Below are 14,402 nucleotides of genomic sequence, written 5' to 3'. Positions count from 1 at the left end.
TAGTGCTTTGAAAATGAGCAGAAGACCACCATGTGTTTGGAACATACCTTCACTCGCAACAGGTTCCTTTTTTTTTTTTTTTTGACTGAAACACTCACCCACTTACTCCTCTCCACTCTGCGACCAGAATAGAAGCAGCAAAGCGACATTGACGAGCACACCGGGCCTGCAGGATGACGTTAGCCCACCCGGAGATAGGGCTGGTGGAGGACCACCCCAGCAGCTCAGGGTGACTCGGCCAATTTATGACACCTACGAGGGGGTATTGCACTGCAGACACTTTAGAAACCAAGTGGTTAAGTCACTGGCCTGCCCCACTGCTTTCTGCTTCAATTCAGGGCTCTATCTTTTATACATTATTACAATAATAGATTTATCACATTATCATTACTAATGGGATTGTTATATAGTCAAACATTGCACTTATATCCAAACCATACAGTAAAAACTCCAATATTGACTGCGTGCTGTCCCAAACAAGATCATTATGAAGCCAAATGCAGGTTATGAGTTATATATTGCATTAAAGTCAATGGACAGTGCATTCACTCCAGTTTGATCTATAGCTCAGCAACTGTTTCCAGCACAGATTCAATTCTTACTTCAAACTTTGGAAGATGGTCAGCATTTCACAGTCATTTTAATTTGTTTATAAGATCACTATGGCAACGTGCAGTTTATGAGGTACTATGACTTATACGGTACATTACTGGGTACAACAGGACATTTATGTTATTCCAACATTAGCACATGCATACATTGGAAACACTATTGACATAAAAAAATGAGCGGAGATTAACTCATTGTAAACTCATTACATTGACACAGACAGTTTATTACGTACAGATTATAAAGCATATTGAGATTTCATGGGAAGAAAGTCATTCAAAAATCATGCTGTTATTATTATTATTACTATTATCGACTCCTGAAATTGATAAAATTGGAGTGAGCCTTCAAAAGCATAGACAGTAATCAGAAGCACCCCTCCAGCCTGACTGCACAAAAGGAGTGAAATTAAGACCAGACCAGACTGTGGACAAGGCTTAATCCACAGCAGATTCTCCCCTCAGCCTGAATAAAGCTTTGCAGTATGGCTCTCTCCTGCGTCTGCTCGCTCGGGTAACAAGCCTCTTCTTTGAGTTGGGGAGAAAAAATTCATAAGTCAAAGGTAGGGATAACCATCCTCTTCAAACAGAGGCATGTGGAGCTTCACCGGAGAGGGTAGCAATAGGAGGTGGGGAGGAGGGCTGGGGGGGCCATTCAGGTCCTGCTCTTGTTCATTCTTCAGTTTTTAAACAGCCTTTTCCATGACACAGTGCCCATGCAAGGAAAGCCAAAATAGATAATGAGGAATGTCAGCCCAGAAACAGAAAAATCACCTCTACCAAGACCAAGCTGTTCCAGAGGACTGACTCGCATTCCACAGCGAGTGAATGATTTATTATTACCAACATAGCACCAAGCCTCTCCAAAAGACATATAGCTATGCAGCTGGTTAATGCCAACTGGTTGTGACTTGTGATGAGTAATGGCATCCCTTTGAGTCAGTGGCTTTGTTCTGCTACGTCAGGATGATGGATCATTCTTTTTAAATCTGTTTTCAAGATGTGAGAATTATCTATTTCATAATTATTATTACGTTTCAGGGGTGAGAAGTAATATTCCTCTCTGCCAGGTCAGTGGTGTTATCACCTTTCTTGCGGAGCGTGAGTCCAAGCAGTAGATGTCCACTTTTCACTGTGCTCATCAACAGTAGGTCCAAGGTCCATACAAACCCAATTAAGAATCAATTTGAGCCAGTGTCAGACAGTCTGGCGCCTGGAGAGGGGTAAATGCTTTTAATATGAACATTTTATCGTTGTCTCACAGTCTTCCATCGTCTAACAGTCTGGTGTGTGTAAAGTATCTATCGTGAAGCCATAATCCTGACTGTTACCGCAGTAGTGTGTCTACACTCCACACATGGCATACATATAAAAGGACAGGTAGAAAAACTGAAATGTGAAACAATCCCACTTGAAAGGCATAAATCCCAAACTAGGCAGAGCCTTCAACAGTAGCCATGATTGACATATTTTTTCTGCCTGCTGTTCTCTCTCATTTTAGTCCCAAGACAAATGTCGCAGCATGAAATTTGCCGTTGAATCAGACATGTTTGAATTGAGCCCAGATTGTTGTAGTCGCTATAAACACCTTGAAAAACCAACATATTCGCCACTCTAATCCTGTACAGAGCCTGAGTAACTCCGGATCATGCTTCCTCATCTGCTTCAGCATAACTCTCGGTCACAAAATACAGTTGTGCCAATACTCATTCACATGGCTTTCTTAAATATGAATACCATTGTCGTTAGCCACTTAAAAGAGTTTCTGCAAGTATGATGACACAAAACAGGAAACAAGAAAATGGACATATTTGCTACAGCATGTACACGTCTGTGCATTTTCACGTCAAACATTCTGTCTTTAAAATGGAGCTATCGAATCACTTTCATACCACACTTCTGCCTCTGCTCCCACCAGGTAACGCATTGTACCTGTATTTTCCATCAATTGGTACAATTTCAGATAACGAGAGCCTGCACTTTGCCTGAAACACATGCTCCGAAAGCCTCTCTCAGGCAGCTCTCCGCATGCCGACGTACCTGTGGCTGTGAAATGCTGTGATGATCATTTGAAGCAACGCTCTGCAGAAAACAGATGTGCAGGGGTGACGGCTTCAAACGACTGAGTGGCAGGCAAGAAATGAGTCAGGTCTTCTGAGCACATTAAGCCGAGCATGAAGGCAAATTTTACAGCCAGACTTGCAAAGTCGTAGATGACTGTCTTTTTTGCTTTAAATTCTCATACTGACTGGATTCAGTACAACACAGGTGGACATTACTGACAAGTACTTTGTCCTGAATTTGGCACAGAGATTAATTTTAACCAGACAAACATCAAAAGTCAAGATTATGGTGGCCTTTCAAATTACCTCACAGTTTTCTGACCTTACCGCTTTATCCCTCTGAATGTGATATGCCGTCTACGCCTTTGGTACAAATAGTCATTCCGCTGATTAGATTGTAGTTGTCAAACGCTTAAGGTCACTGTGACCTTGTAACTCACAAATTCATACACTTATTATGAAGCAGTTCAACTCAAATGAATAAAAATGGGAAGGTCAACTTGAGTGAAAAACACCTCTAGCCATTATTCGTTGCTGCAACTGAGAGTTCGTGACCCCCAGCCAATTCCTGTTTGGTCTCACTACATTGTTGAACAGTGCAATATGCTGCTCTCTGGTCCATAATAATCTAAATATGTGGAGTACATGAAAACATCTGACTTCTTTTTGGTACGTTTCTGATACACTGTTGGACAACAGAATGGTTTTATGTGTTTGAGTTAGTTGTTTGAGGGCAAAGAAAAACATTGTGCATTGTCAGTATAAAACTATATTCAGGTCGGAGGTGAAACTGCGCTCTTTTACGCCATTTTCACATCTGTCAGTTTGACTTGCCACACTAGGAAACACACGGCTGTCACTAATAGAGTGTAAGCATAATAAAACATTGCCCTCCACACGCTGTCACAACACACTACCATTTTATTTGATTGTCCAAATTTTGAGTCAAAAATGTCTTTGTGTTCTGACAAGGCTCTGTATCAGAGACGATAAGTGAAACATTTGAGTTGGTGTACCGCTGACATGTGGGCCCTTTAATGCCAGTATATTGTTGTTCTATGATGACAAAAAAAGACAGTCTTCAAATGTAATATCAAGAGCCATAGTGTGCAACAAGTTACCTAAAAATTATTCAGAGAAAATTCTTTTGCTTCACGCTGAAGCGTTTCTGAAAGACAAATTACAGAAATGCTTTATGAGAAATGTGATACGGTACAAAGGCTAACTGAACAGAAGCTATCTCAGGAAGGGGACTGATGTCGCAAAAGCCCCGACATGATTCAGGATTTTCTTTTCCACCGTGTGTTTTTACTTAACGGCTTTATTTCACCCAATTTTCCTTGCGAGCTGCTTTGCAAATTAATGACTTCTAACCAACCCTGGAGAAGATAATATGCTCCTGTTTGGTGGATTTATTATGTACCATGTCTGTGTTTGTGTCAGGGGTACACTGTATGGTATGCATCTTCGCTCTAGGTGCTAAAAATAGAGGATGCCCCAGAACTCCTGCTTGACTGACAGGATTCCTTCGACTGGCACGCAAAGATGACCTATTTCCTTTTTTTACTAATATATTAATCACCCTCTGTATGCTATTACTTCGGCGTAGATATTGGCTTAAGGGTCCGAATTTTCTACCAGGAAAGTTACTTAAAAGATATTTTTAGTGATGCATATTTTTATTCTACTGCGCTTTTTTTTTTTTTTTTTTTTTAAAGAAAAATTACTGACTTGGCATGTGAATACCACCACAGTGCGAAGAAAGCTTAACTATCAGCTACTTTTCAACAGAATCATTAGATGCTGTAAATCTCTTTTCTTTTTTTCCCCTTTCTTTTTTTTTGTGGCCATTTCACACTGGAACAATGAGCATCTGTTTCCATTTTGCAGTGTTTTAGCCTCTATGAGGAAGAGGGTGGACTCGCTGCAAAACAACACAGCAACGGCCCTTAAAACAATACTCGAAGATAAACATTCCCCATTGGAAGCTGCTTTAAAACCAAATGTTCCCAAATGCTTTACCAAGTGTTTTAAAATGCTCAAGCATATATTTACATGCCTTTTTCAGATAAGCTGCTTTTTGGACAGAGACACATTGATATATTTTCAGGCAAATCACGTCAGTTGGAAAGCAGTGGCTCTGGTGCGTTACATTTATTTGTTTGGTGCTTTTCTCCATATAAGAGCACTTTTACAGACATCCTAATGACAAAAAATAGGCAAAGTTTTGTGAGCAAAAAAATAAAAAAATAAATCTAGGGTGGAGACAAGTCTGGATTCATGTTGCTTGTCAGATTTTATCTATTGTACAGCACTGAATTTGCTTTCTATGCTTGATCTAACTTCTGTCAGTAAAGTCTGCAGTTGACACAATACTCATGGGGGAAAGTGGAGGAATACAGCACTTCTAGCGGGGAGAAAATACAGTATGGTTCTGAAACTGAATGCATCCTTCAAAGCAACTTTAAAGGCTTAAATTAATAACTGAGTACTCTTCTTACACTCAGACTGACAGCATAGCTACCGAAGTTATTTTAGGCTTGCAAGGGATTTTTCAAGCAAAAAAAAAAAAAAAATGTAATGCATGTAGGATGTCTTTATGTTTGCAAGTTAAAAACGACATCTACCTTTAGAAACGTTAAGGTCTATAACTCCAAGCTGTGGGAGACGTTATTCATATGGCCAAACGTATAATAATGAAATTAAGCAGAATTAATGTACAGCTAAATTAAAATTAATTGCACCAGCGAGCTCGCGACAGCAGTTAAAAATACGTGCTACCTATGGCTGCACAGTCAGAGGTGGCCGAATACATCACATGGCCAACACACTGGACCCTTGATTAAATGTTGCAACAGTGATAACAATATGTCTGGGAAATTTTAAATTGCATTTCACAAAAATAACACAACAGGCCTTGCAAATAACTAATTAGAAAATGTTGCACTGCTACTCTCAGGGAAAATCAATTTCCCTTAGGTTAGCGTAACAATAATTGAATGTATTCCACACATTTGAAACCCTGTGGGGACAGAGAAAGATAATTTCTTCATGGGTGCACACAAAATATAAACAATTGATATAAATATACTGTACAAAAAGATGTGGTAGTGGATTGATGAATTGCTGGTGCAAGCCAATTCTCCTGTTGCTCATTGAATAAAGTCATTGTCACGTCAGAAATGTGGTGCACTGCGGGCTGATCCTTATTATTGGGCCTGTTCCCTCATGGGAACCATCATTAAATGACTATCAAGCTCATGACACTTCCCACCCTTTTTTTAAATGTCTACTTCCCTATGATTACCAAACTGTAGAAAACTGCTCTGCACTATTACATAGGAAGCGGGTGCCACAAAGAATTTGCCTCCTTTACATGCACAAAAAAAAAAAAAAAAAAAAAAAAAAAAAAGCAGACATGGTTTCCGTCTGTACAAAAGTAAAGCATTTATCAAATCCCACAAAAATTCTTCGAAAACTCCTCAGATTTTTCCTTTTTTCTATCCACAATACATGGACTCTCCACTTTAGGGCTTGAAATTGCCTTTGAATTCAGAGCTTTTGATCTTAATGAGTAAAACCACCTAATAATGACTCGTGACATACAGTATTCACCACGACATTCCCAACAAGCCTTTTATTTACCGCACAAATGTTTGCTGAAACACCACACGTTATTTCATGGGATTTTTGCCTATAATCTGAGCAGCACATTTGATGGGGAACACACACCAAGCATGAGAGGACAAGAAAGACAACGTGTCGAGGTGAGGGGGGACTTTTTCTTCTGTGTCTCTCTGTGGGGTCCCTCTTGAAACCCACACCCACAAAACTACGCAGCCAAGGAACTAAGAAACAATTAAGCACTCCTATAATGGATCAAAATGTAAAGTCAAAAGAAGTGGAACTGACGTTGGGTTTCAATCCATTTTGCCTGTTTTTTGCGGGCTTTTTTTTTTTTTTTTTTTTTGAGCTTATGCGGCTAATTTTCAAGTAGAAGAACTGGTATCAGATCAGCGATGCAGAATGCAGAGTGTAAAGAGATACATAAGTAATGAAGGTAACGCAAGTGTGCGTTCACATCACACAAAAACACAAAAACAAGATAAACCACATACTGCTAAACAAGATAAGCCAAAATTGGATGACAAAACACAAGGCAATATAGTGAAGGATGTTGTTTTGTTGCTGCTTTAAACTAAACTTGGCTTCAAGCATGGTTTCATCTAGACCTATAATTTTTGCCATAGAGTCTGTTCTTATAATAAAGATTTCTCACGCATCAAATGCATTTGCTCTTTTTAGATGAATCAGCAACAAAACAGTTTCACTTTTTGTTCTTTAGTGCTGCTACTTCAAGGTTTTGATCGCCCGCTGAATGCAAGAATGACAAACTGCAGAGAAAAAGCAAAACAAGGCATTTCCTGACAGCTTCATCAGTCCTCAAAAAAAAAAGAAGAAAAAGAAAAAAGAACGAAAGAAAAACAGAGACAAGGCCTGTCTGTGTGTATTTACATATATACTGCTTTGACCACAATGAATAAAACACCAGCAAGCCATGCTCTCCTGGGTCAGTTCAAATGAAATCGAGAGTTTACACTTTCAGTAGTTGGCCATACATAAACATTGTTTCTCTAAATAAGAATATGTGCCAGTGGATCAGCATCATTACATCTGTTTTCTTTTACTTGGCTATTCTTTATTATGTAAAAGAATGCCTCAGAAAACATGCGAGCTCTGCACTAATCCTCTCACTTTCCACCTGGTGAATCTGACCCAAATTCGCGTTTCCCCTGTGCGGCCAGGGGACCGTTTTTATTGAAGCCACGTGTAACAGAGACCACTGACCCAGCGATGTACTTTAGCTCACTAAGGGAAAAGAAGAGAAATGATATTTAGGACATGAATAGTTCCACGTTTGGCAATCAATTGTTTGTTTTCAGATCTACTTTTCCCAGGCAAATATGTCCTTTGCCTGAATTTCCACCCCTGGGGTAGTTTTTTTTTTTTTTTTTTTTTATCACAGCTGTTAATTGGGCATCTAAAGATAGGAATAATATCATGTTCAAAAGAAAGCTGTAAGGGGCTGGACTCTGAGGAAGATGTTACAAAGCTGGGCAGATCATTTTCCGTCCAGCACGCTGATTGTTGAGAAATGAGAACAGAAGTTTCACATGATATTTATAGGTGAAACGACAGAACTCAGACAGGAAAGGTGGCTGTGCAGGCCCCGCTGAGCTCACTAAGGACATGGCTGGTAGTACAACACAGGTTACACCTCTCATGAGGAAGAAATGTAATTTGTATCTTTGGCAAACCATGGCTGTGATGTTCTCTAATGACACCCTTAATTTGGTGACAAATAAAACTTCACATTATGAAACCAGTTATTTCTTCTGTGCCCAGTTTCTCTGCCTGGAGCTGAGCAGTCAACAAATCTTGACTAAATAATTAGAGATCTGTCTTGCACAAACATACAGTTTTTCAGTTAGTTATTAAGATTGTATCTTTTTTGTTGGCAAACGGCAATTTAATGCCAATGTTTTGCAGCGTACAGTGAAAATTCTAATTGGCTTTCAGCTTTGAAGTGTAATTTCTATTGACAAAAGCAGAATCATTTCCAGTCTTCTCATTTATAGTTTCATGTGTTTTTAGGGTGCCAAGTCAGTCACAGCTCTGTTCTCAATTCACGACCAGAAAATCAGGATTTAATTTACCCGCTTTCCATTGTGACCAAGAGAAAAGGAATGATGTGGTTTAGAAAGGAAGCCAGGGTCAGAAACTGCAAATTCCTGCTTGCATCACTGATCATTTTTCTCACTAAAAGCCAGATGCCTGTGGAAAATATGGCAATACATTATATATAAATACTGTTCTTCTGTTCAGTATACACACAATGACCAAAGCTATTGACCTGTGGTCTGAAAAATCCATATAACATTGTCTTGATATTCCTGGAAGATCGGTAAGAGATATAATTCACTTCTGTTAGAATAATATTCTTCTAACTTTGAAACAGCACATTTTGCAGTTTGCTGTATACTAAGTATGTTTACCAAATACTGCAATACTGAATGAGGCAGACTATTTCAGTACATATCTTACTATCTAATACTGTTTCTCATACTGGAATCAAATGTGACAGTTCAAAATTTTACATATCCCTGATGGAAATGATGTTTACGGTGCAGCAAGTTTTGTTTTTCCGTGTGAAATTAACGGATCCCACTAGGAGTTTTTTCATGTTTTAGCCCATTTGCTCCAAATGGTGTATACTTAACATGAAAGCTGACTAATTTACAAACCATGCTGGTATGTTTAAGAAATTTGAATGCATTCATTCAACCATCCCAGGCAGCCATTGGTTTCCATTCATCTCCAGATGGCATAAAAATCATCTAACAAACTCCAAAAGGTTTCTTGTGTTGTGTAATCCATCCCATCTACAATCAAGTATGTATTCAGTTTCCCCCAAAAATATGTACATTATACAACATTTAAGAATTTGTTATTGATTGTCATACTATAAGAGATGAATAAAAACTAGTGGCTGTCTAGAAGATCAGGACATCTACATACATACTTTAGAAAATAAAATAATAGACTTGATTTGAGATAAAACACATGCTTGTGGAGTAAAGAATCTATACATACACATAATAATCATGCACATACACATACAGTATTGTTGGGGTGGGGTGCGAAATGAAGGATCAAGTTATGCTTGAGTGAAAGAGCCACTTTGGCTTTCTTAGTAATAAACTCCTAATCTAGAGGAATCTGAATTTATCTGTAAATCTTATGAAATATTCACAAGAGGGGATTCCACATGGTGATGTGGTAAGTTACTGTAAACCAAATTAAACATATTTCAGTATATCCATGAAGCTGTTATTAGCTGTGCTTTTACCGTATTATCCAGGGATTCAGTGGAGGAATGCAATTCAATGGATTAAATGATTCAGTGATTAAATGTTTCAGATGCCTTTCCACATCAACTTCAGTCAATGTCAAAGGAAGGCGTTGCATTAAGCAGATTATTGCCATGAACATATAGATGTATAGAAAAAATGTCTGTCAGTGTATCACAGTCAGAAATTGACTGAACATCAGGCTACAGTATGTCTGATTAGATGATTTTGGACTGGATTTATTGTTTAAGCCCTGTTGTTTCTCTTCCCAGTGAGGATGTAAACTGGTTTTACTGTATATAAAACAACTAGACTCTCCTGCACATTCTGCCGCTTCATGCAGTGCTTTGCATGTCACACTGCTTCCCCTGACATCTACTCCAGATGTGTTCATTTGCTGGACTATTGGAACTATTTTCATTCTGAAAAAAATCTGCTGACTGATCTTTTTTGACATATGAATTAATCCCTCAATCAAGAGAATACAGACACAATACATCGAAAAGCCCGAGATGATTTCTTCATAGTATCATAGTTTATTCAAGAAAAGCAGCAATCACAACTGAGAAAGTGGAAGGAGACAATAGGAGCATGTTTGGCTGAAAAACAACTTGAACCTTTAAGCAGTTGTAGCTGGAGATGAATAATTGACTCATTGTTTCAGCTCCACGGTACATTCAGTTATCTCTACTGAAGTTTATGTACTTTGCTGCTATTTGTGCTGCCTAATTAGACACTAAATTGGTACATACTATTTACAGGGACAGTGAAGTTGAATTTAATCTTACAGAATGGCAACTAAAACAATCATGTTTTTCTTTCTCTTGCCTTATCGCTCATAAAGAGGAGGCTACATATGAAAGAATAAAATAAAATAAAAAATTAAGCACTTTTGCATTTGGTACAGTATCTGTGAGTCCACCACACAAAACGAATCCGTTACTCTGTATGGTTTGGGTCCTTTCATTAAATAGTAAAGTATGAATTTAAAAGAACTTAACAACTTCCTACCTGCAAAACTGAAACCTTGACGGAATGAAAAACACTCTGTTATCCATATAAACCATTTTTTTAAATAATGAATGGCCCTGTACTCTGCTGCTGACCAAAACACCAAACAGGGGAGGTCCTGATCCCAGTCCGGGAAAACCTGAGTTATTGCAGGACAGAGACCCAGCAGCAACTCTTTTGCGCTTTTTTGCACTCTGATGAATCTGAATTTAGCCTGAACGCCCGATAAAGATTTTCGTATTAGCCTCGATGGCGAGTTTGTCACAACTAACACCGGGAGGGATCCGATCCGCGGGATCCGCCCCGGGTTTTCGGTGCGGCTCCTCCCGGCCAGCTGCCGCAGAGCGGGCGACCGGTGCTCCGATCCTGCTCCCCAGGTTCATGCTCCAGTCCGGCCGGAGCTCCGACCGTCTGCACGGCGTGTGGACGACCCAGCAGAGAGAGAGAGAGAGAGAGAGAGAGAGAGAGAGAGAGAGAGAGAGAGAGAGAGAGAGAGTGGGGGGGCGGAGGAGAACCGGGAGCACACCGAGAGCCACACCGAGGAAGAAGAAGCCTCTGCTGGGTGTATCTGTGACCAGGACCGGCTGGAGGTTTGGAGACGGAGTTGACAGACAGAGAGAGGGGGGAAGGAGGAGAGACGTGCCCGGAGTTTTCATTTTCAGCGCCGACACCGGGGCGCATCCCGTCTCCTTGAAGTGATCCTTGTTTTTTTTTTTTTTTTTTATCTTTTTCTTTTTTTAATGCAGTCTGTCGGGAGAAGGGCTGGAAGTAACGATCGGTACTTTTGAGCAGACATCCCCATACACACACACACTCCTCCTTCCTTCCCTCGCCATGGAGCTATCCCTCCGCTGTCGGGCCGGCCGGCTGGGAGAAGAGCCGATACCTGCCGCCGTCTGTCCGCTGTGAAGAAAGTGGAGCATGCAGCCGAGCCCCAGCCGTCTTTTGTGACACCCGCCGCTTAGTTTCTGGGGGCCTCTTCTGGGGAAAAGAGAGGAGAGGAGAGGAAAAGGGGGCTCCCCTGGCTGTTGATCCGAAATTCACACTCCGCGTCCGGATCCACGAGGCTCCTTCTGCGCGGCGACCCGCTGTAAGTAGCCGGGGATGGGGTGAGTCTTTCGGGGAGAGATGCTCCGGTTACGGCTCGTTCACTCAACAGCGTTTATTTACACTCTCAGGACAGGAAAAGGCAAATGTCAGAAGGCTGGGCCCTCAGGTTCATCCAGCAGCTAAAAAATACCTGTTGGGATGAGATCGATACATTAGAGTTGGTATATGGTCTTATTTTATGGTGTCTGAAGCCGCCTGAGTTTGAATTAAAATGAAGTTGCATCTTCTCAATGTACATTTGAGTTTGTGCATCTGGATATAATTGAAGTTAAAAGCAAACCAATTGATGCATTGTCAATCACATGGCGATTTCAGCTAAAATGATTACATTTTAGATGTTATAAGAGAGCACAAATGGCTTTTTCTATTCAGGGTGTACACCATGACAAAGCAGGTCCTGGATGGGAATCAAAAGCCTGTTTAAAAAAAATCTGATAGGAGTAGATTCATTAGCTATTCTGTGAAGATAATCAGCGTGATAACATGGTGTAAAAAAAAAGAGCTCCCACAAACATCTCCACCCAGTGCAGGACAGAAGCTAAGTACTTGGATGTCAGCTACTGTCTTCATTTACTTCTCCATTTTGTTGCTATAAAATAAGATCATTTCACAGAGCATGTATAATTTACAGACCCTAGTCAGCCATGTGTGATGATGGAACACACACACACTCACTCACAAACACACACATGTACACACACACTCACAAAGCCAAACACATAGTGAGTTTTTACAGACGGTAGGAACCATATCTCATTCTCACGTAAAGCTTTTAGAAATAGAGCCACATAGGCTTTCTTGCTGGCTGTGGTTGACTGAAATATCGAGGTTAAATCACATTTACACATAATCCATACTGTCAAAGCCAAATCAGGATAGTGGTGCAACATTATATAAGTCATACTGACAAGTTAGGAAACTGAGAGCCTCCTTGGCATATACTTATATAACAGCCTTCACACAGGGAATATAGATGATGACTTTTAAAATCCAGTTTTTTTGGTAATCCAAGCAAATGTGCAATTTTAAAGACAGTAGTGTATGTAAATTATATAAGGCATATGCTCAGTGTGGGAAATTGTCTTGGTACCAAGCGAGTAGGAAAGTATTTCGACCGCAGAGGACAAGATTTTGTGTCACGCCACCCGCTTTTATTGAAGGCCAAAGAAAAAGTCTCCTCCCCGCCAACGGGCTACAATGGGATGCCATAATGGTGAATGTAGATATTGCGCTTTGAAGATCCTGCATTTCAGCTCATCTTAAATGGTGGGACAGTAGTTGGTAGGAATTCAAATAAAGTGAGAGAGAGAGAAAGAAAGAAATGGGTGGGGGTGCTCTGTTGCCTCCACCCTCTCGCTCACTCTACCTCCATTCCTTCTCCCACTTGCCCCAGACATGTTGGTTTGGTCCATTTGTCTGTGTTGTCTTGGAAGGAAGTGCCATCTCATGTCACATTGCGCAAATGGTTTCAATGCATACTAGTGTGAATTCTAGCGGGTTTTTGTAACTGCCAATTTCCATATCAAAGTGTCAGCATTTCAATAGGGAAAACTCGAGTTACCAGCCCCCTTCCTCTAAGCAGTTTTGTTCTAAAGGAGTGCTGCTACTGCTGCTGCTGCTGCTGCTGCTGCTGGTGGAAGCTACTCACTGGATTGCTGGACACCGCATTTGGTCATATGTGTGTGTGTGTGAGAGAGAGAGAGAGAGAGAAAAGCAAGTGTTTTTGTTGGAATCGGATTTACTGTGAACTCTGAGAATTTGTTGGCTATTATCAAACACCAAAAGCCGTGTATTTAGTGGAAATCTTGGACGCCACTCAGCATTGTGGTCATTTTAAAAAAGATTTCATCCGTTAAAACATTTTCTCCGCTATTTTTTTTCTCTCATCGTGAGCATAAAACATCAACAAGGGTCTATATCTTATTTCCAAGACGAAAGAGGACCCTCCCCAGTGACTGTAGTGAGGTAAAAAAGAAATTGTGTTCTAGTACTTTCTTGTAACACAAATGGTTTGATTCCACATACACTGACTGTAAATGTAAAGAGCCAAAGCACCCAAGCTTTGTGACAGACTGGGCACCTAGTTTTTATGTCACAGAGAAAACATTTGTTTCCCAATTTGTGCAGCTGTTGTTTGTCAGAGAAAGGACATCAGAATCAGAGAATGATAGATGGAGTTTATTTTGATGGATTCCTCCTACATGATACACGGCCTAATGTGCTATACAGTCTCAGGGAGGTTTAACTGATGAAAATTGACACTACCATGCATTTTTGGCAAGCACAAAGAAAAACTCAAAAGTCCTTTCTTGTCTTTGTGTGTGCCCTTACTTTGAAAACAGGATCAGCATAGGTCAATAACGAATGAAAGTCCGTCATGTGAGATGTTGTTATACAGAGACTTGAAATTTAAATGCCACTGGGCGCACAGCAGGGGTTGGTGGCCCCGTCTTGGTCCTCCTGCTCGTGGGCAATAATATGAGCCAACTGCTTGGCTAACCTGCAAGAGAGGAGAGCTTGTTCAGTCCCCGTCTTCCCATTGTTGGGATAAAATAACATTGCAAAACTTAGGGTAGAGCAGGAGGGCAGCTTTAAGTGTTGGTCCTGGACAGATTGGAGGGGGAGAGAGAGAAAACAGGACTTCACCTGCCATCTTCACTCACAGTGGATGGGCTTGACAGCTGTCTTGTTCAGTTCCT

General features: G+C 40.5%; 1 protein-coding gene across 3 annotated transcripts in view; it reads left to right on the top strand.

Moving 5' to 3' along the window:
- Nucleotides 1-11,350: 11,350 nt before the first annotated feature.
- adgrl2b.1 (adhesion G protein-coupled receptor L2b, tandem duplicate 1) overlaps nucleotides 11,351-14,402 on the top strand; it is a 78,509-nt gene continuing 75,457 nt past the window's right edge. For all 3 annotated transcript variants that reach the window (XM_029524638.1, XM_029524637.1, XM_029524636.1), the window contains exon 1: nucleotides 11,351-11,683. The gene's annotated coding sequence lies outside the window, so the exon portion shown is untranslated. The remainder of the gene's footprint in view (nucleotides 11,684-14,402) is intronic.

Source organism: Echeneis naucrates, chromosome 17 (assembly GCF_900963305.1).
Source record: "Echeneis naucrates chromosome 17, fEcheNa1.1, whole genome shotgun sequence".
In the NCBI taxonomy this organism is placed as follows: domain Eukaryota; kingdom Metazoa; phylum Chordata; class Actinopteri; order Carangiformes; family Echeneidae; genus Echeneis; species Echeneis naucrates.
Note: the sequence above shows the minus strand (reverse complement) of the source record. Positions and strands in the feature narration are given on the sequence as shown.